Genomic DNA, 6178 nt, shown 5'->3' with positions numbered 1-6178 from the left:
GCTTCAATCACCGGCATAGCTTCAAACTAGTTATAAATCAAACATGCTGTCACAATCAATCGCAAAAAAAAAACTGTAATAATTATAAGAAGAAATTACTAATCTTAAACACTAAAGGAAAAAATGACGATACCTTTCAGAAATGGATAAACATGGAGTCTTACAATTTATTTTTACTGCCCGGACAAGAATCAAACAAAACCAAACATGCTATCAAACTAAGTCATGCTGCACCCACCCAATATATTGAGCATTCCTCGTGTTAGGTGAATGAAAAGTGATGAGTCCCGAATCACTCGTGTTGGATAATTGATTGAATGTCTTTCTTCAAGCAACATGGCTCATCTTTTTTTTTTTAGTTAAGGTGTTTTCTTAGTCAACGTGTTAAATGACTTATACGGAAATCACACCGCTATGAATTGGTAGCAGGTGAAAGCTTGGAAAATCAAGTAATTAGCAGGGATTACATGCAAAAAGTTTTATTTAACGGATATGTTGATTTTTTAATGATAAAATTAATAATTCTATAGAGAGAAAAATTATAAATTTTGAAAATATATATATTAAAAATATTAAAAATAAAAATTTTTATAAATTTTTGTAAATCTATAATTTAAAATATTTACGATATGTTTATAACTTATGATTTTTTTTTGGAGAATAAGAGATAAAGTATAATTTTATTATTATAATATTTTGAGTTATATTTTTTTTTAAATAATATATATTTAATTAATATAAAATACCTAGAAATTCATGTGAATTTCTAAAAAAATCTCTAACAAGTGTTTGGCTTGAGCCCATTAAAAATAAAAACTAAATGCAAACATGCTGTTTGACCCAAATATTAGACTCGGAGTGTGCTCTCGAACCTGAACGTGTTAAGCTTAGGTGCGAAACCCTAAACCTATAGGGTCTTGTGTTAAGCTTAGGTGCGAAACCCTAAACCTATAGGGTCTTGGTGTGATGTTTTGAAAAAATAAATAAACAAATGTAACAATGCTGATAAAGGCTTAGAAGGAGGTATAAATGGATAAGGAATATTGTGGTAATTGAATAAAACCTAATAAATATAAATAAAAAAAATTTCTTTTGAGAGAGAGAGAACTGGAAGGAGTGAAGAAATGAGAAAAAAAATATATATATAAAAAAGAGAAATAAAAAGAGAAAAAGACTTAGAAAAAATAATTTTAAAAGATAAAATTTGTAATTTAATGTATCTAATTATATTATTTAGCTTTAATTTTTGGTTTTGTTGAAAATTAAAGAGTTAAACTTAGACTACCACATTTGATCCCACTCTTCTAGGTCTCTTACTATATATTAGGCTTGAGCTACGAAGCTTGAGTCTAATAGGTGTTTTTTTATGGAGGGTTTATTTTAAATGGTTTTTTAAATTTATTTTATTTGAATTTTTATATATTTAAAATTATATATATTTATTTTAAAAATACGGCAAAAATTCAATATATATAATTTTGACACGGTTCATAAGAAAAAAGCAACTATCTGTCTTTCCAAGAACTCCTCTTGCTTCTTCTTTTTGTCAAAACCTCGTGCTCCTTGCAAGGAGTAGTATGTAATTTTCTTTTTATACCAAAAATAAAAGATTAAGTAACAATATTTCAATTTATTAGAAGACATTTTTAAAAGATATATTATTTTAAATAAAAAATATTTTGAAAAATAACCATAAGGTGCGGGCACTAATGTAATATCTTACAAGGTAGAGAAGATTTCGAGCAAAAGAAAAAAAGAGTGGTGGAGAAGCAATCGGAGATAAACGAGATTTACATTGGGGGAACCATTACTCCCACATAATGCAGAGCAGCTTAGCGGATGATTTGCATTGGTGTTTTGGAAGTCTAACAGAAAACATTCCTTTATACAATGCTTGATTGGGTTTGAGATTACTGCCCGGCAGCAACAACTTGTTTTGAATCAGATACATCTACGCTGTCACTGAATTCATGTCCCTTGGTTTGGACTGGGATGAGCAGGACACAGAGTCCTGACATAGCCATCACAATGTCTAGCAGGATGATAGCTTCTGTATGATGGCCACCGGTCACTAGTCCGACCGCTACAAGGGGGGTTATCATGCCACCAACCCTCCGTACAGCACTTGCAACCCCAAAACCAGTTGCCCTCACAGCCGTTGGATATAACGCAGGAACAGCATCCAAGACAATCAATTATTCAGAACCATGCAACACTGACCGCTAGTAGGTGTGAAACTTGAAAAGAACTGGCAAGTACTACCATTCACCTTCGGATACAACGAAATGCGTGAATTCCAGGGCTTACCTCCTGAGCATATATTGTAGCAAGCGTGGAGAGTACTCTGCTACTCATGCGAGCTCCGAACATCAATGTTGTTGTTAAAGTTGCAGATTGATGGTAAAACAGAGGAGAGAGGAAAATACAAGCTGAGGCAAACATGAATGATATCGAGAGCCTGCGTCCAATTGTATCCACAACAATTGCTGACAGAATAAGCCCAGAATCTCTACAACATAGAGTTTCAGGAAAACATACTACCCGGTCATTGCTTCGGATGATACATGTATGCATATATATAGAAAGAAAAAGAAAAAGAAAGTAAACATTTCATGTCATGGAGGATTCCTCAAACCTCAACCTTAAGTGCAGGTGGAGGAGACGGTGCATGCAATACCTGCCAAACTAGTAATAAATACATCTACGTGGAGGCTGTCATCCTGAAGATTTTCTGATCGCAAGACAGTGCTCGAGCCACTTTTGCTTTGCTCCCTACTTAGTTCTGAAGCCAGCAACAACATACCATAAAAAGAGAATATTTTTCCAAAAGTGTAACACCCATACAAAAAGCGTCGTTGGAATTAGTTTTGATGAGAAAAGCATAACAAACGATGAGAAGCCTGATCCAAAATCCAGATTTATTTTTCTAGTTGACGAGAGTAGAGGGGTATATTCTGACGCAGAAGATTCTTCATCCAGTCCAATTGTACTATCAGAAACAAGCATTCCAGGAGGGAGCAAACTCTAGAAACCAGGAGCAGAAAACAGTCGTCCCGCCAACGCCAACGCCAACGCCAACCAAGCAGCGAAGAATCAACAGGGATACGTAATTTGGGGAGAAAGTACTGAATAATCCAGCTCCGCCAGTAAGAATAGTTGGTCCTAGCAAACCCTTCCTGGAAAAGCTAAATGAAGTCAGAAATATATATAAGATCAAGACAACAAATAAGAGGAAGCTTGAAGCAGCAAGAAAAAAATAGCATAAATGTCAGAACTAACAGGAAAATGTTATTGACTGTAAGTTATAACTAAAAATCAGAAAGGGTATTCACAGAATACAGATCAGGTTTACATAATTGGAAATCATTTGCTCTTCATGACCATTATTACCAAGGCAAAGCATCTCAGAATGGAAGGAAATAAGAGGAAAATGGCCTGCCTCCTTCCATAGTAATCCGAAACAAGGCCCCAAGAAAATGCTCCAACAAGCATGCCAGCAAAAACAACGGTTGATAGTAGACTCTCTTGGCCTGGGGAGAGATCCCACTGGGACTTAACCACGGGTCCCACCAAGGATAGAATCATAAGTTCCATTGCTTCTGCAATCCAACCAAGCGTAAGCAAGCACTTGGAATGTCCCAAACCCCACAGAAGTAAGAGCCTCATCTAGACTGCACACTGGGCTTTCGCCATCCACCTGTATTATAAATACAGGAAGAACCAAAGATGACAGAAGTAAATAAATAAAAAATGATCATATTCCAGTAAAGACATCAATTTTCGATCATCAAAGAAGCTTGTGCTTACCCTGATAGAGCTCTCTGCGGATTCATTCATGGGCATAACTGCAAATCAATAAATCACTATCTGATAACACACAAAAGTTGTGGTTTCAATAAGAGAAAATTAGTAAGCACCATTAATCTACTGGAAATATGATACCTTTTAAGAGGGGTTATAATTGATGATGAAAGCTTTTACTTACTAGCAGGAAAAACACGCACCACCGAGCACGAACACAATATTTACTTGATAGCCAATGATAACAAGTCCGATGAAAAATAATGCTGGTGGGGCCAGAAATATAACCAAGTAGACAAAGGGGTATTATAAAATGATATCTGCCTCGTATCCTTTTCATTTGAATAACGTATTAGAATTTATTAGAATATTATGATTTGAGAGCAGAAAGGGGGCAAGAAGAAGAAGATAAAAGAGAAAATGATAAAGGAAGGACAAGAGAGTGTGATAAAATAAGTTTAAAATATAAGATTTATATTTTGATGTGTATGATTGTGTTATTTATCTTTGATTTTTTATTTTGATGAAGATTAGGGTTTTGAAGATTTTATTATTAGTTTGATTGATAAATTAATTAGAATATTATGGATTAATTGTTATAGGTAATGATTTATTTAATTGATTTTGAACAATGATGATGATTTTGAGATATGGTTTGTTTAAATAATAAAATTGAGTTAGATATCTTAGTAAATCAATAGTTTATCCATAAAAAAATCTGGGTTTAGAGTTGAAGATGATGGAATTTCAATTTAATCTCTTAATTTATAAAATTTACAGTTTAGTCTTTAAATTTTAAAAAACATCATAGTATAATTTAAGATTCTGGATAAAAACAAGGATCAATTATGGATAAAATTTCAGTATAGTTATTAATTTATGATATTTTCTGTTTGATCCTTTAATCTGATAAAATTACAATTAGACCCCTAAAAATCTGATAAAATTTCAGATTGATCTTTAGTTGTAATCTTATTTTTTTAGATTGGTTTGATGAGTATTGAGCGTTATTTGGTGAATTGTTATCATGTTTTATAATTTGTTTTTCTTTGAATTAAATTTCTAGAAAACCATTTGACTTTTGTAAAAAATGACTGGTTTAGTTCATTAACATATAATGTTATGAGTTAGATTTTTAATTTTTATTATGTTTATTCTTAATATTTTACCGGCAAGACATTAATAAAATTTCCTTCAGTATTTTTTTTTGAATTATATTCACTTTTGAGTTAGGTAAATGAATAATTTTTCATATATATAAGAAATGGTATAAATATTAAAATTATTAATATAAATTGAATCCTGTTTTTTGATAATATATATGTTGATTATTATCCTTATTACGATAAAATATGATCAATTATTGAATATAAATTCTTGATATGAGCCAATATATACTTTTAAATTGACTTTTAAATTGATAACTTCTCATTAGATTGATGTTATAAGTTGAGCTTTGAGATATAAATTTGTCTATTTTATTATGATATGAAGCTTTGGTATACTTATTAGAATACTTATGCTAATAGGATAATATTAGTTTTTATGCACATCATATCTGAATCCTAGTTTGTCGAGGGAATCATCAATTTATATGGACTAATCATTTCACAATATAAAGCCTTATACTCATTATATTTTAATTTTCACCTTATAATATTCTTATTATGGTCTATTTGAGAAAAAATTTTATAGGGTTGATCATTTTCAGTTCAGTTGATTTTTATCAAAAAAAATAACCAAACTGGTTTTTTTTAAAAAAACCAAAATCAAACTAGAATCAGTTCAAATTGACTAGTTTTGGTTTGGTTTGGTTATTTTAGAAAAAGTTTGGTTCAAACTGATTTGGCTTGGTTTTTTCTGTTTGGGTTCAGCTTAGTTTGGTTTTTTTTTTTATTTCAGGTTTATAAAACCAAATCGATTGGTTTTTTTAAAATTATAATCGGTTTAATCAGTTTTTTTCACGGTTTAATTTTTTCAGTTTTTTCGGTTTAATCGATTTTTTAGTTTTTTTGCTCACCCCTACTTTCTTATAAGAACCTAAAACAATAATTTGGTGTGTGTGCGTATTCCTCATTATTGTATTTCTTTGTGTGTATATTAAATTATTTACTAATTGAGTTGTTGAACTCACTTTTTTTTTAAGCTTATAGTTAACATATTATTTTTGTTGAACCTTTGAATTTTTTTTATTTATAATTAATATATTTTCTTTAAGTCTAGTTAGTGCTCTATAATTATAAAAGTTTGTATTGAACTCGTGTTAAAATAATCAAATTATATTACGAAGTTAATTTTGTTATTAATATTATATTAAACTTTAATTAAGTTATTTAAAGTATAAATTTGTGTGTAATTTTGAATTTACATGAATATA

General features: G+C 30.8%; 1 long non-coding RNA gene across 1 annotated transcript; it reads right to left on the bottom strand.

The window, feature by feature from the left end:
• Positions 1–1705: 1705 nt before the first annotated feature.
• On the bottom strand, positions 1706–3878 carry LOC105120063 (uncharacterized). The gene is made up of 3 exons (XR_841250.1): positions 3808–3878; positions 3391–3697; positions 1706–3176 (listed from the first exon to the last, which is right to left on the bottom strand). It is a non-coding gene; the product is annotated as an uncharacterized LOC105120063 (long non-coding RNA).
• Positions 3879–6178: the final 2300 nt, after the last annotated feature.

Source organism: Populus euphratica, unplaced genomic scaffold, assembly GCF_000495115.2.
Source record: "Populus euphratica unplaced genomic scaffold, PopEup_1.0 scaffold4593.1, whole genome shotgun sequence".
NCBI classification, from domain to species: Eukaryota; Viridiplantae; Streptophyta; class Magnoliopsida; order Malpighiales; family Salicaceae; genus Populus; species Populus euphratica.
Note: the sequence above shows the minus strand (reverse complement) of the source record. Positions and strands in the feature narration are given on the sequence as shown.